This window comes from Polypterus senegalus, chromosome 6 (assembly GCF_016835505.1).
Source record: "Polypterus senegalus isolate Bchr_013 chromosome 6, ASM1683550v1, whole genome shotgun sequence".
Classification (NCBI taxonomy): domain Eukaryota; kingdom Metazoa; phylum Chordata; class Cladistia; order Polypteriformes; family Polypteridae; genus Polypterus; species Polypterus senegalus.
Window position 1 is genome coordinate 156,979,154 of NC_053159.1, and position 17,513 is coordinate 156,996,666.

The window sequence follows — 17,513 nt, forward strand, 5'->3', positions numbered from 1 at the left end:
CAAATCAGGTCAGCAATAATAAGGTTTCAGCAGTTTTATCACATTGCTGAACTGCTGGAGGAAATCATTTTGAGTAGTTTTCTCCATATAAGGTAAAATAATAGATTGATGCCTTACAAAGATATTGGAACACATTATAGAAACATTTTAAACCTGCTTATTAATTTTAGAATCAAAAGGGTAGTACTAATTTTAAGATCTGAGGTTCCCCATACTGTGGTGGGTTGGCACCCTGCCCGGGATTGGTTCCTGCCTTGTGCCCTGTATTGGCTGGGATTGGCTCCAGCAGACCCTCGTGACCCTGTGTTCGGATTCAGCGGGTTGGAAAATGGATGGATGGATGTATGGAGGTTCCCCATAATCTGTATAGAACTACCAAAGCTTATAGCTGAACTAGGCTTCATGATTTTTTAGAAACGGTCTGCATGAGATGACGCAACAAAACATTCTTAGGCTACATCCACATTAATACATTGTGGCCGGGTGTAGCAATGACAGGTCACAGAGCGGACAAATAGTTGGGACACCAACTGGGTCGTCCCATTTAATAAGAGGAAGTCCAACAAAAAATATGCCTCATGGCATTTATAAAGCAGCCTGTTTAGGTAGATAATCAAAAAAAAGATATTCACCTATTTGTCGTGGAAATAAGGGCCAATCACTGGAGCTCCGTTCACTCCTTCCAGGAAGCCGGGCTTCTTATATTGCACAAACCAGAAGGGGCGGGGCTAAGTGTCCTCACTGGGAGTTTTCTCAGTGCTGCGGGGAGAGAAGGAGAAGAGCGTGTTAACGACAGCGCCCCCCTCTCTACCTGGAGGGTTATCACATACTGTACCTCGATCGAGGAGACCTTCTGATGCACATGCTTGACATTGTCATTTAAAAATGGTGTTTTTAAACAGAAGAAATCTCAGTCTACACTAGATCTTTGATTTCATTTACAAAAGTATCTCCGTCCACACTTAAACTATTGAAAAATGCATATGACATAGATGTTTGCTTACACTGACCATGTGTGCATTGGTGGAAAAATCCTTGAAGGATTTATCTGGCCACATAATTTAACACAAAACTGTAACAAATGGTAAATGATTTGCCTTTTGCACATTCAAACTTGTACAAAACCCAATTTAAATGCGTACGAGTAAGCAACACAATAAGCCCCATGCAAAGCAACTTCTCTGTGTCCGCGTTGTTGGAATATAATTTTCTTCTGTGAAGTGTGACCAGTCAGGTAATGAGACATTGTAATGAGAAAGTCAGGAAAGGGCTACACAAAAAGCATAAGCAAATCAGAGCGTGTTTAGAGTCAGCCTTTTCAAATGTCTATTTTTCACCCATCCACAGTGCAACACCAAGCCGGCATTTTCAGAAGTACGTGGCTCCAGAGAGCATTTTCACAAGTCTCTGTTTTCAGCAGTTAGAAATGCTGGGGTAATGTGTGCAAAATGAGAAAATGACAATAGTGTATGTGTTTCTAAATGAAAACATAGTAGTGTGAACGTAGCGTTAGACCCACCTAATCCAGTTTGCTTTCATATGACGGGTTGGAAGGTTGGTTAGGCTATAGGCAGAATTTGGAGTAAGGGGGCCCTGATGTCTTGTCAGTTGCAGGGGTCCTTGGACTTGGAATCCATCCCTGGACCAACCACATCGAAACTGAGCAATCAGAACAAAGCCAAATTGACCAATTGAGGGAGTGGACACAACACACACACACACCCACACACAATAGATAGTTGGTCTTCATGGACCTGACTTGAGAATGTCATGTTTATGTTAATTCAGAGCAGTGACTTCTAATTTTATTATGTTGTAATTATATTCTTGTCTGTTATAGATTCTCCCATTTCTAAATTATATTTGTTTTTCTACTTTTCTACTGTAATTTTTTGTGCTATTTGAGCTACACTCTTGTATGAAAATGTTCTGTTAAAAATGTTTTATGGTCAGAGGCCTATTAAGAGGAAGGAGGAAAAGCACAATAGAAACAAAAATTCTCACAACTTCACTTATATACTGCATATAGAGAGAGACTTGTTAATGCAGATGATGTGTGGGTGTAGGATGTTCTCTGTGGTGCTCCTCTTTTTCCCACATCCCTAAATTGGCCCTGTATGAGTGTGTCTGTATGTGTGTGTTTTTATTGTGACCTACAAGTGGACAGCGTCTCATTCAAGGTTGTATTCAATGCTGCTTTGACAGAACCTGGCTGCCATAATCATGAACTGGATTATGTAGGTTCTAACCAGGATGGTAGGACAAGTGAACGCCTCAGCAAGCATGAATTTCATTTCTGTAATTTTGCTAAAACATTTTCTGTAAAAGGCAAAGTCTGTTCATTCATTTCCTAAACTCTTTTTTTTCTTTGAACAGGGTGTAAGGCAGGATCAAATACTAGACAGAATGAAGGGCACACATCTTCATAACGGACACACCATGATCTAATATAATCTTTAAGATGAGGGAGGGAACTGAAGTACCTAATGAATGCCTGCAGTACATGAACATGTCGCTCAGGATATGAAGGAGAACTGCACTCCTATCTGTGGAAATATCAAGCAGCAGCAGCATTAACCGCTGTTCTATGACATCATGTGCCACAGGCCCTGCCACTTATAGAAATGTACTGATAATTCTGCACTTAAGGGGTGTATTGGTAAGACGGAGTATAGGGAATCAGGTGGAGAACTTTGTTTTTTGGAGTAGAATGAATTGTCTGTAAATTAACATCAGCAAAACCAAGGAAATGGTTATTGACTTTCACCGCACCAAAGAGCCTCTATGTCCAGTGTGTATTCAAGGAGGGCATGTACTGTAGAGGTGGTGCCCTCCTACAAGTATGTCAATGACAGACTCAACTGCCCTCATAACACAGAGGAATTACTGTATATAAGAAAGGGTTTTTCTTTGGAGACTAGTATTTGAGTCAGGTGCAAAACTTTGTTTCTTGGTGTTTTCAGCTCCTCAAACACCTGGCACAATGGCTTGGACACAAGTATGTCAATAAACAAGAGATTTTTATTTGGTGTGAAATGCTTCCTAGTAAGCGTTTCCCACGGCACCAAGCACAGTTACAGTTCCTAAGCACAGTAACACTCAATAGCTTTCTGTTGTCTTCTCTCTCTTAGCCTTGTCCACTCTTCCCAGTAAGCTTCATCCTCCTCCTTCTGGCTCTGGCTCCTAGAGTTGAGGCAAGCAGCTCTTTTTATTTAATGCCTGGAAGTACTTCTGGTGTTCCAAAGCTATAGCTTGGAAGCACACCCAGGTGATGTTGGATCCCAAACAAGTAGTGCTCACTAGTCCCTTCAGCACTGAGTTCACAAACTCCAATTCCCAAAATGCCCTGTGGGAATCCATGGCAATGCCGTAGCCCCTTGAGGAGACAAAGTCCTCTGCAAGCTGTCTGCCCCTGTCCTTCCAGGTTGTGGGTGTACCAGCTGGGTAAGGTTCCTGGACGGTGTCCTTCACAAGAACTGTCTGCAGTGTAATGTCAGCAAAAGCAAGGAACTGGTCTTTGACTTTCATTGCACCAAAGGGCCTCTAGACCCGGTCACTGTTGAGGTAGTGGATGTGGAAGTAGTGCTCTGCTATAAGAACTTGGGAGTCCACATCAATGACAAGCTGGTGTTGTAACACAGAGGAACTGTATATGAAAGTGCAGAGCAGACTACGTACCTTTAATGTTGGTTGTGACATCCTTCACATCTTCTATAACACTGTTTTGGCCGTTGCGATTTTCTACACTGGTGTGCTAGGCTTGTAACATCACCTCTCAAGAGACACCCACCGAATCAAAAAGCTGGTTAAGAAGACAGGATGAGTTGTGGGATGCACTGTTGACCCCTTGGATGTTGTGGATAAGGAGAGAATGAAAACAAAACCGAGTGCCATTATGAACAATGCTGCACACCCTCTCCCTGACACACTAACACTGTGGCCTTTCAGCCAACAAAAATGTGTAATGAAATGCTTTATATTGTGGAAGTATTAAAAAGTATAATGTTAAAATTGTTAAATATTGTTAAAGATTTCTGTATTTCTGTATAAAATGATTACTTGTTAGACTAAGTAGACAGAAAGCATTGGCTTTTGAGGTGGCAAATAAGGGACTGCAGAACACTCGTAAAGAGTAATGCTTAATAATGCTTAACACTTAATAATGCCAGGAAGGATGAATTAGCAAAGATAGAATTAAATGTGCTTGCTTTTTCTTGAAAATGGCTGAGTGTAACTGGTGTTTCACAGGAACACATTATCAATGATATGCATTGATTATAGAAATCTATAAAAAGTCTCGTGGCCTGGGTTAAAATTCAGACATCTTGGCATTACATTAGGCTTTTTGTCCAGTTGTCTCAGTTCTACTTGTAGAATTATAAATACATTCTTGTTTCAGTGGGATAAATTATTGAACGTGTTGTTTTTCTCTGACAGTACCTATAAAAAGACTCCTGCATAATGCCTCACTGGGACTGCTCGTAAGAAAACTTTACTGCTCAAAGGTTGATCTTTAAATGCTCATGAGACCTCATTGAGATTCTCATTTACACTTCATTTAAGAATTCCTCAAGGCTCTGGATGTTGTAGGACTGTCTTGGTTGACACGTCTCTGCAACATCGCATGGACTTCGGGGACAGTGCCTCTGGATTGGCAGACCGGGGTGGTGGTCCCCCTCTTTAAAAAGGGAGACCGGAGGGTGTGTTCCAACTATAGAGGGATCACACTCCTCAGCCTCCCTGGAAAAATCTATTCGGGGGTCCTGGAGAGGAGGGTCTGTCAGATAGTTGAACCTCGGATTCAGGAGGAACAGTGTGGTTTTCGTCCTGGTCGTGGAACAGTGGACCAGCTCTACACACTTGGCAGGGTCCTGGAGGGTACACAGGAGTTTGCCCAACCAGTCTACATGTGTTTTGTGGACTTGGAAAAGGTGTTTGACCATGTCCCTCGGGGCATCCTGTGGGGGGGTGCTCAGGGAGTATAGGGTACCAGACCCCTTGATAAGAGCTGTTCGGTCCCAGTACAACCAGTGTCAGAGCTTGGTCTGCATTGTCGGCAGTAAGTCGAACTCGTTTCCAGTAATAGTTGCACTCCACCAGGGCTGCCCTTTGTCTCCGATTCTGTTCATAACTTTTATGGACAGAATTTCTAGGCGCAGCCAGGGTGTTGAGGAGGTCCGGTTTGGTGGGCTCAGGATTGGGTCACTGCTTTTTGCAGATGATGTTGTCCTGTTTACTTCATCAGGCCGTGATATTCAGCTCTCACTAAATCAGTTCGCATCAGTCTGTCGTGGTGAGAAAAGAGCTGAGCCATAAGGCAAAGCTCCTAGTTTACCAGTCGATCTACATTCCTACCCTCACCTATGGTCATGAGCTGTGGGTAGTGACCGAAAGAACGAGATCACGAATACAAGCAGCTGAAATGAGTTTCCTCCGCAGGGTGTCTTAAAGATAGGGTGAGAAGATCAGTCATCCGGGAGGGGCTCAGAGTTGAGCCGCTGCTCCTCCGCATCGAGAGGAGTCAGATGAGGTGGCTCGGGCATCTGATCAGGATGCCTCCTGGACACATCACTGGTGAGGTGTTCCAGGCACATCCAACTGGAAGGAGGCCCCGGGGAAGACCCAGGACACGCTGGAGGGACTATGTCTCTATGATTATGGCGGGCCTGGGAACACCTCAGGATTCCCCCGGAAGAGCTAGTAGAAGTGGCCAGGTAGAGGAAAGTCTGGGCATCTCTGCTCAAGCTCTTGCCCCCCGATCTCGGATAAGCGCAAGAAGATGGATGGATGGATAAGAATCAATGTCGTCACAGATGGTTCTCTTCAGACAAAATGGAGACATGAGATACATCTAAAGTGAAAGGAGTCAAAATTGAGAATTTAGTTTGTTGTTAGATTGTGGGAGTTGTTTCCTTATAGTCTTGTTTTCATCTCTTTCAAGACTTTATATTTTTATTATTGGATGGATGCCTTTATCCAAAGTGAATTACGACATTTAAGATATGATCAGTTTCATTTCTTTTGTTTTTCCAGTTGGAGCACAGGCAGCTGAAGTGGCTTGCTTGTGGTCGCACAGTGGTATCAGCAGTGGGATTTGAACCCATAACCTCAGGGTTTAAGGTCCAAAGTCTTAACCACTTTCTGTCTTTTCTGTTAGAATGACTATGATCTAATTGGAGCACAGCAATATAAGTTAGAGCAGCTAATAGAATTATTCAGAAGCAATGACTACAGCTTTGTGATCATAGTAAAGTGTTTTATTACCACAAACAACCGTCCACACATTTCACCATATATTACAGGGCACACAATGCAGTTACTTTCAAACTGAAAAAAAATGTCAAGAGACTACTGTACTTGGAAAATCCATTGAATGGCATTGCTGAGATATATGCTGAAACTTGTGAGGGTGCTTGGGCTGTTTCTTCTCAGGAGAAAATCTTGAGAAGCATGAGACAAAAGAAACATTTTCCAAAAACCAAAAAACATATAATCGGAGAGCTCTTTTTTTGATTCTTCATTCCTATAGGAGGTCTTGTGACTTTAGCAAACTCTATCTATCTATCTATCTATCTATCTATCTATCTATCTATCTATCTATCTATCTATCTATCTATCTATCTATCTATCTATCTATCTATCTATCTATGTATCTATTATATAGTGCCTTTCATACCTATCTATCTATCTATCTATCTATCTATCTATCTATCTATCTATCTATCTATGATATAGTGCCTTTCATATCTATCTATCTATCTAAAAGGCAAAGCAAGTCTTTTTTGACATTAAAGTTTTAAGTAAAGGCACTGTGTGTGGCCTAGTGGATTTGGAGTCAGACTGTAACCTCCACTAATCTGTCCCCACCAATGACTCAAAGTGTGACCCCAAATCAGCTTATAGAACTACTGATGCATCTATACTGTGCCTGTTTGGTTTTCTTAAAGTGTCGTCTGAATGAATACACCAGTCAAATAACAGTTTACTTCCTTTTTGTACAGTGTATTAGTGATGATTTTATGCACAGATTTGAAATATAATTGTGCACATCTCTTATACAAGCTAATTGACTTCACAGACTTGGATTCAACTCCAACACATTTTTCTTAATAAAGTTTTAAAGTTGGCAGAGAAGTGATGTGAGCTCAGATCCTAAGGTCCAAAGGTGAACTCAGATTTGTCATACTTGAATGTTCTTCAGCTTGAAGTGTTTATATGACTCAGAAATGCGTGCTGGAAGAATGTTTACCATTTACAGTAAATACAACTAGCATGCATGTGCCAGGTTCACATTTCTAATGAGTAAATAATTGTAGCTAGGCAGGTGTGCTTTTCCATGCCTTTTATGATGTTGACATTTCATGTCAATGCCTCTGCTTACTCGTGTATATCTACTTGAACATGTTGCTAGGGTCAGAAAGAGCAAGAGAATGGCACAAGAAGGAAGCTACATAAGAAAAATGGAACTTTCTCTGGTAAAACGAGAGCTTCTCTGAAACTAGTGTGTTCCTGATTAAGGTCCTGGAACAGGGTAGGGACTTCTACATAGGTGCCTCACGAAATTAAGGTAGAATATTAGGACAGGAGCCGCAAGAGACTAGTAGGACACTAGCTGCTTGATGGCAGAAATGATTCCTGGGAAGGAGATGCAGATACCCAAGTGTATATGCTCGAGATGTCCGGTCCTTTAAGTACATACTATGATTTAGTGATTTAGAAGTGTAGTGGAGATTGGGGCTGCCAAAGGGTACTCTGTAGACATAGTCCAAGGATTGTGCAGGGCATCTCCTGACTCTATAATGAGAAGATGTGCTTAATGACATGTTTTAGAGAAAATAAAGAAGGTGCCTGGAGTCAGATGACCATATAAATTCTAATCAAAGGTAAAGAACTAGTCAGTTCTAAGTAAAAGATAAGTAAGTCATTACGGTGGCGCAGCGGTGCTTCATATCCTGGATTCAGATAACATGACTAGTTGTTGTTTGTGTGGAGTTTGCACATTGCTCCCATGTCTCTATGAGTTTTCCTCCCACATCACTATACATGTGCAGGTTAGGCTAATTGCCAGTTCCAGACTGGCTCTGTGTGTAAGCATGTCTGTGGTGGGCCCCGTCTTGCGCTGTCATCCTTTCCAGGGCTGGTTCCCCCCATTGCACATAAAGCTAACAAAATCTGACACTGTCTATGCCCCAGAAATAAGGCTAAGTGAATTCTATTACATTTCAGCCAGGGTTGGTCCTCTGGCTTATGCTTTGTTTTACTGTTGTTTTTGAACTATTATTTTTAACAATTTTTTTATTATCGTGTACTTTTATGTCAGAATGCTGTTTATTGACTTTAGTTCAGCAGTCAATAGCGTCATCCCTAAGAAGCCTGATAGGAAAGTTAAGACAGCTGGACTTCAGTTTTTTCCTTCGTAGCTGGTTTTTGGACTTCCTGGTTGAAAGACCACAGACAGTGCATGTCAGCTTTAACGTCTCCAGCCCCATAATCTCAGCACTGGATGCCCACTGGGATGTGTGCTTAACCCACTTCTGTTCACCTTGATAACTCATGACTGTACTGCAACGTACTTGGCTGGACTTGTTAATATTGATATGTTTATTTTTTTTACATTTATGTATTTATGTTTGTTATGTTCCATATTTTGTGTGGGCTGAACCACCATTACACCTTACACATCACAAACTTTATATTTCAGACCGGTGAGATGGTCTCCAAGAGGTTTATTTTTGATCATTGTTGAGTGCATTTCAGCTGTCAGGAATGTTGCTGGATTTTTCAAGTTTTTTGGATTCTTGCTTTGTTGTGATTAATGTTTTCTGAATTATGATTTAGATTTGTTAACCTTAGGTTGTCTTTTTAGTCAGACCTTTTTGCCTCAATTTTTCTTTTTTTCATTATAAATTTATAAATTTAACCCCAATGGGCTCCAGACAAGAAGGACAGGGAAAAGCCAGGAAGAAATATGACACGCTGCAGGAACCATCTTCACTTTTCTCAGGAAAGGCATAAGAAGAGTAAGTAAGGGAATCGCAGATGTCTTGGGGCCAGAGAGAGCCCAGTGAGGTTATGAAACAATCACAGAAAACTGGCCTCTTCCAGTCATATGACACCGGGGAGAAAGAGAAAAGAAGAAGCCAGATGGAATGTTCACAACTCACCTCATGTGTAATATATATGTCTGGAGGCAATCATGAGTGAGTTTTGCTTAAAAGTGGATGGGAACAACTAGACAGTTCACTGAGTGTGACATTTCTAAACCAATCCAATAGCTCATGGAGGTGACACTCAAAGTGACTTGAATTGAAAAACACAGTGAAGCTTCTGTTAATCTGATCCAACAGACAGCAAGCTTCTGTTTATAATGAACTGTCTTCAGTCAAAAAGCCTCCAAAAAAACCCTATTAGACATATAAATGGGTGTTGCATGTGCAGAGAGCAGATTGCACATTTTAAAAATAAACATAATCTGTTACAAGGGAATAATCTTTCTGTAGCATCAGATTATACATTGCCATTTGACAGGCATCAATGGGCAAATGGCAAACGTGAACGATATGTTGTCACAGGTGCTGTGTGCACTCTGTATTGTGTTACAACGATTAGTGTAGGAGTCAATGTAAGCCGGAAAGAACTGGCAGCTATACTCATGAAAATATGAACTGCAAAATATACAACTTCATGTAAATGGACTGCCATTAACAGAGCTGATAATGAAGAGCATCAAGAGATTTCAGCACTCAAAACACCCACATAAAATCTGCATAATGACACCAGTAAAAGAGGCTGCATAGCATCTCCTTTCTGACTGCACGACTAAACATGATACTAAAGAAAGCTACAAATACTGTCTAATTGGAAATGCAAGCATACCATGCCAGAATATGGTGGCAGTGCTTTAACATGTAGTGTAGTGTTACATTTATGTGTCTGGGAATCAACTTCTTGGCTCTGATGAAGTAAGCAATACTACCCTGGAATGAGATGGGGCAATTACACTACCCTTATCTTCTCCTTTCTCCTCGGCAGCCAAGAAAAAGTGCCCAAGAGGGATGATTGACACCGCCCACCACCCAAGAGTCACCGCCCACCCCCAAGAGACACACCGCCCACCACCCAAGAGTCACTGCCCACCCCCAAGAGACACCGCCCCTTCTGGTCTCAAGAGTGCAAAGCTGGCCTGCTCCTGGAAGGGTCATCAGATGTAAAACTGACTGCCCCAGAGTACAAAATGTTTTTTTGGCGCTGTTTTGCAGTTGTATTTGGAGTTATTATTGAATGGGACTATGGTGGCACCCCAACCTTTTTTGGCTTCTCAAAGTCGTTTACCTGCCCGGTCACTTCTTACAATATCCATAGACCACAGTGTTTATCTATACTCCGTCTTGACAGAAGGACTTCTCAAACAAATGGAGCCAAGTAGCTGCAATGATCTGTGTGTGTTTGCTCCTTTGTGTGTTTCTGTCTGTCTCCACATTACACGCTCATTACAATAAACAATTTAATTATTAAGCTTCAGTTATTTTATGCTACTAAGCTCCTGAATGGATAGCAGCAATTTTAGCTTTTTATTTTCTCTCAGCATCAGCTCTTTTGTTCAGTTTATTTTGTTGTCTCCCTGAAACCCCGGTGGCTGTTTAAAATACACGGACAGGAGGAATTTGGGGTTGGATTTTAGAAACAAGCCCCCTGGGCATAGCTTTTACAGCAGCAGATTCTGTTTTTTAACTGGTATCCTCAGTTAACAGGTATTTTCAGACATGTATTCTCATTTGATAATCACATCTGGTCGCACAAGATTAAACAGACGCTTGCGGCTACGTGGACACACAAAATATGAAAGTGCTTTACAAAGGGACTCTAACCAAGTAAATACATGGACTTGTCTGAACAATGTTTTGGAGATTATTTAATGAAAAAAACAGAAGTGGCTATCATGACTCAACTTGCTATACTAAAATAAGAGCTTAGGATTTGGGTTAGCCTCAGATGATCTGGTTTTGGTGACTCTGCTTATTGAACTGCTGTTATTTTAAGTAAATGTATTATTTTTAGTATGAATCAGCTATTGCATGCTTTTGTGTTCTGGCTGCCTGATCATCGCATAATGGTCATAAGATGATCTTGACTGTTGAAAGGTGTTGTATAAAATAATGTTCATTTATGTTCCCTTTCCATTGTTCTCCATACAAACCACTAAAATAACATACTTCCTTTTAACCCAACACTTTCTCTCAGTACATTCCACACATTACACCAACCCCTTGACCTGACAAAAATTCTCAGACTTAAGATTCAGCAGCGATTTCGAAAGGCTCACCTTTACATGAGAAAAATAAAGGAAGATTTCAAAATGGGATGTCTGGATCTGATTCTGGCAGCATGCATCTAAATATTTAAATAAGGAACACGTCAAAAGGAATGCAGTCCTGCAAAACAAAAAGAGAGCAACCGTCCCAGCCAGGCGGACTTGTTTGAGCCTGCCCTCTCTGCAGTGAGCGGCACTCTGTATATCTTGGCCAGGCCAGAGTAACCTGGGACGACTGACTACTGGCACTATCAAGGGACATATGAAGTGTTTATTGGAATTGTTTGTCCAGGTTTAAGTAAAGTGTTTGCTGTTGGCACGGTTATTATTACTTATTATTATTATTTTAATGCCTTTGCTTGGCTTGCAACTGTTTGAAACTTAGTTCATCTTACCTCTTATTAGAACGAAACTATTCATTGTGGCGGCAGAAAGTTATGGTGAAATTAATGGGAATATTGTCAGTGACACTAATTTACTTATGTGGAATGGCAGCCAAAGTGTTTTTATCCAAACTTTTAAGTATGAATCAACAATCCAAAGTCTTTTATTTTATATAGCACCTTTCTACAGTGAACTGCATTACAGTTACTATTCTTGCATTTTGTCTTGAGTTCTGTTAAAATGTTCTTTGCCTACACTTGGAGAGGCGCACTGTACAAGAACAAAGTGATTTGTACTGTTAGATTGCATTTGTAAGGTGACAGAGATAGATTGGCCATCTAGCTCCAGGAAGAGGATAACTTGTACTCCGTTTTGTGCGTTGTAGTTATCTCATTTTTTGACACCCATTGCATGCCATTCCTACCTGGAAAGGGGTCTCTCTCTGAATTGCCCTGCCCAAGATTTAGATTTCTTCCATTTTTTTTTTTTTTTCTACAAGATTTTTTTTTTTGGGATTCAAGGCTGAGAGGCTATCTAAAAGCAGGGCCTGTTAAAGCTCATTGAGACATCCCTTGTGTGGTTTAAGTCTATACAAGAAATAAACTGTTGTTGCTGTTGTTGTACCTTTTTACTTGTATGTTTCTGGACAGCTGCAGCACAGGCAAGTAAAGTAATTTGCTCAGGGTCACACTAGTTAGATGCGATAATTCACAATCAGCAGGTTTGACTCCAGCCCCTTAGCCCCTACACCGCATTGCCTCATTCAGTCACTATTTTATTTAGTGCCTTTCAATAAGAGCCACATCCCAAAAGGTTTGCCAGGCCTTCATGTTTATACACTGGGGCTCTTGGCAGGTTAAGAGACTGCCTTGCACTTTCAAGGAACGGCACACTTGGAGATTTCAGTCTGTAGGTTTGTGGTTTCCAGTTCAGCGCCTTCAACACTAAATCACATTGTTTAAATGACTTCACAATAAGCCTTCTGTTCACACTGAAATAACTGATTTGTTAACTTAAATTATCCATCCATCTCAATGTTTTTATTTCATAGTAGAGGAATGGAAAAAAAACCTATCCAAACACCTTGGGGACAGGAGAGAAACCGACTATGGACGGGACGTCTGCCCATTTTACTCTGACATTCACTCGGAAGACTAATTGAGGAACATTAAAGGGTAAGTTCTGTATTTTTCAAGTTAAAGTTAGTTCTTCACAAACATTGTATATACGCATCAGGCATGAAGAATTGTGCTCTAAAGTTAAGCGTTTTCTAAAACATTAAAAAAAAAAAAGCCAGTGTTGTTATTTTATAATGGAAGTCATGAGGCACAGGGTGCCAATGGAGAAAAAAGCTTAAAAGATTACTGAATACCTCAATTTTTCAACTCCAGAATGTTATCAAGCATTGAGCCGCCTGCGTTTTAAGATCATGCGCACATTGCAAAATAATTTATAAATGTCATTTTCAAATAAAAAAATATTATGAGATTCAGCCATTTTAAAAGAAGACCAGCTGTGAGCGCTACCTCAGTCTTGGGTTCTTCTGCAATAGCCTGTGTGACGCACGTCCGATTAGGAGGCAGCTAAAGAGCTTAAGTAACGGTAATGCTACATCAGACCAGGGGGTGGCAGACTGTGGTGACTGTCTCTCCTGCCAGGTTCCAGTGCCTTTGATGATGTCACTTCAAGTACTGGCGCATCTGAAGACGTCACTTCCAGTCCCAAAGACGTCACTTCCAGTTCCAGCAAAGATGACATCATTTCCTCTGCTAGCCCTTAAAACCACCATCTTACCTCCACAGGTTCAGTTCTGTTTTGGAGACTCAGTATTGTAAACAACTCACTCTTTACAAACCTTTTGCAGCCAGGATCATATTATACGGGTGGCTGCCCCAAACCTTTGTGATTGTCTGGAGTCTTTTGTGTCACCTTTCACCCCTGGGGGTGTGGTTTCCTCTCGAAAGACACAATCACACTGACTTGTTCCTGCCACGTGTTCATTTACTGCTGTCACACAAGCGAACAGAAAATGCATCCTTACCTCAAAAAAATAGCACCAAGAATATGTAATAAAATGATTATTTCCCGATCCCTTTTGTTGTTACAAACATCCCTCAGAAACATGGAAGGCATGTTTTCTTACACTGACATTTTTGTCACTTCAAAGTGGACATATTTGGTTTCTAGGCTTTTATTTTTTGGTGGTGTCTCGTGCCTCATGGCTTCCATTATAAAATGCCAGGACAGGCTATTTTTTTTAATGTATGAAAAATGCTTAGGTCTAGAACATAATTGTCAATTTCAAATACACATATACAAAGTTTATGAAGAAATAACTTTAACTTGAAATATACTGAATCTTTACTTTAACAACAACAGAAATTTATTTTTTTGTATAGCCCAAAATCACACAAGGAGTGCCACAATGGGCCTTGTTTTTTGACAGATCCCTAAGAAGACAAGAAAAAAACTCCCAAAAGAAGCCCTTGTAAGGAAAAAAATGGAAGAAATCTTCAGAAAGGCAATTCAGAGAGAGACCCCTTTCCAGGGAGGATGGGCGTGTAATGGGTGTCAAAAAGTGAGGTCAATAAAGAAAGAATAGACTTGATATTAATCTATAATTATTAAGTATATGTGAGTCTTGGTCTGACTATTTATTTGATGACAGACACTTTTAGTGCATCAGGTATTGTGCCAAGCAATAATGAGCTATTGCTAATGCTAAGAATAGGTGCTGTAAGAATATCTGTTGTGCTTTTTACTCATTTTGTTGGCACTGGATCTAGGGAACAAGTAGTAGGTTTCATTTTAGAAATAAAGTTAAGATTTCCTGTTTTGTTGCAGGATTAAAATTTCTAACGTGTGGAGGGCAACTCTTAAGGATGTGGGATGAAGCGGGAGAACCCATAGAAAATGCATGTTGACACAGGGAGAGCATACAAAGCCCACACAGGGAGAGAATATAACCCAGAAGTTTTGAGGCAGCAGTGCTAACTGCTGTGTCACCATTCTTCCCTTATTCAAATTCTTTTGCAAATAACACATGACATGTGTGTTTAGAGAACACAAGGTTTTTATAATATTCTACAGCATTACTGTTACTATGATTATATGAAAATGAATGCTTACCCTTATTAACACATGCACTACAGTGCAAGAGTGAAGAGTGAAGTGTATAACACAGCAGTCAGACCGGTATTACTGTACGGATCAGAAACCTGGGCAGTTAAAAAGGATCATGAATGGAAATGGGATGCTACAGAAATGAGAATGTTGAGATGGAAATCAGGAGTAACAAAACTTGGTAAGATCAGGAATGAGAGAACCAGAGATATAGTTAAAGTTGGGAAAGTCTCAGAAAATATGGGAAAAAAGATTAAAGTGATCTGGGCCTGTTATGAGAAGATAGGTAAACAATGTTGGGGGAAGAATCGTGGATATGGAGATGTTGGGATGGAGGAAAAGAGGACACAAAGAGAAAGTGGATGGATTGTGTGAAAGAGGATCTGAGGGAGAAAGGAGTGTCAGACAAGGCAGTGGATAACAGACAAGAAGAGAGGAGGCCGGTCTATATAGTGACCCCACATGAAAGTGGGAAAAGCTTTAAAAGAAGAAGACAAAGCACCTGAAATCTTTTTTTTTCTTTCAGGCTGTTTTATAAAAATATAAAATAAAGAGACATCTCAACTTACAGTGGATTCAGAAAGTATTCAGACCTCTTCATTTACTGCACACTTTATTGGGTTGTATTGACATTTTGACCACCAATCTACACTCAATAACCCATAATGACAAAGTGTAAACTTGTATTCAGAAGGGCTTACAAATTTATTAACCGAAATCTCTCATTCATATAAGTATTCAGACCGTTTGTTGTGACACTCCAAATTGTGCTCAGGTGAATCCTGTTTGCTTTATTTCTCCTTGAGATGAATCTAGAGCTTGACTGGAGTCCACCTGTGACTGTCTGGCACCAGTAACTATGCCATGTTCAAAGTCTTTTAACTCACCTTTCTTCCCCATTCCAATGCTCAGTTTGATCTTCAGCATGTTGTCTTGAGCAATGTCTACATGACCGAATACATTGATTGGCTGATTAGATATTTGTGTTAACAAGCAGTTGAACAGATGTACCTAATAAAATGGCCAGGGTGTGTATGTGTGTGCAGCTAGAGTTCAGTCTGAGGAGGACACTGCAGGATGCTAATCCCCCATGATCGGTGTCATTCTGTGCTGGACAAATGTTTAGCAGTTTAAGAAAATGAATGGATGGACTGTCTACCTTTCTACATTCTCAGTATATAATGTGGCATTTGCATGTGCACTCAAATTGTCTACTTTTATTTAATTGTATTCCTTTTACTGTTGTAGGTAAAACATTCAGTGTCTATAGAAAGGATTCACCCCCTTGGAAATTTTCACATTTTAGTATTATCCATCCATCCATCCATTATCCAACCCGCTATATTCTAACTACAGGGTCACGGGGGTCTGCTGGAGCCAATCCCAGCCAACGCATGGCGCAAGGCAGGAAACAAACCCTGGGCAGGGCGCCAGCCCACTGCAGCATTTTAGTATTATACACATTGAATCACAACAGGTTAAATTTAGCTTTTTTGACATCGATGAAGAGAAAATGACTCTGTAATGGTTAAGTGAAAACAGATCTCTGCAAAGTGGCCTACATGAATTAAAATTATACAACACAAAATCATTGATCTCATAAATATTCACTCCCTTCAAGTCAGTATTTAGTAGATGAATCTTTGGCAACCATGACAGCTGAGTCTGTGTACACAGGCTTCTCTATCTCTATCTCTTGTCAGGGAACTACCATTTTTTCTCCTTCTCCTTTGCAAAACTGCTCAATCTCTGCTAGGCTGTTAGGAGATTGTGAGTCAACAGCCTTTTTCAAGTCCAGCCATAAATTCTCAGTTGTATTGAGATCTGGACTCTGACTCGGCCACTCCAGGACATTAACTTTGAGGTTTAAAGCCAGTTCTTTCTTTCTTTGTCTTTATTCTTGAGGTTCTTGTTTTGCTGGACCTGGCAAACTGCATCAGGATTTCCTCCAGGATTTTACCATATTTTGCTGCATTCATTTCATCCTCACAAGCCTTCCAGGCCTGCTGCAAAGAAGCATGCCAATACCTTGAATTTGCCACCGCCATTGTTCATGGTGGGGATGCTGTGTTTTTGACAATGTGCAATGTTCAAACATGACATTAGTCTGATTGCCAAAAAGCTCAAATTTAGTCTCATCAGACAGTAGAACCTACAGGTATATCAAGCTGACTTCAGAGTCTCCTGTGTGTTGCGTCTTCTGGCCAAGATGTTATATGTGTTTTTTCTCTTTGCCATCCTCCCGTAAAGCTGTGAGTGGTGAAGAACAGTTGTTATTTGCTAGTGTCTCCAATCTCAGCCATTGTAGTCCGCAACTTTTGAGCTCTCAAAGGACTCTTGGTGACCTTCACTAGTTATCGTCTTGCACAATCATTCAGTTTTTGTGGACGCCCTCAGATTTATAGCTGTGTTTCTTAATGGCTGATTTAACTGGAATCTGTGGGATATTCACTGACTTGGATATTTTCTTGTCTCCATCCTCTGATCGGTCTCTTTCAATTACCCTTTTATGGAATTCCATGGAGTGTTCTTTTATGTTCATTGTGTAGGTTAGGCCATGATACTGACTCACCACAAGTTGGACCTCCCAGATAAGGTGCATTTACACTATAGTCAACTGAAACCCTGGACAAGTGATTTTCATTGAACTAATTATGTAACTTCTAAAACCAAATGGCTACACCAGTAATGTTTT

General features: G+C 40.6%; 1 long non-coding RNA gene across 1 annotated transcript in view; it reads right to left on the reverse strand.

Moving 5' to 3' along the window:
- Window positions 1-638: 638 nt before the first annotated feature.
- The window catches only part of LOC120531738, a 70,451-nt gene continuing 53,576 nt past the window's right edge, over window positions 639-17,513 (reverse strand). Inside the window, exon 3 of the long non-coding RNA XR_005634151.1 lies at window positions 639-759. This is a non-coding gene — a long non-coding RNA (uncharacterized LOC120531738). The remainder of the gene's footprint in view (window positions 760-17,513) is intronic.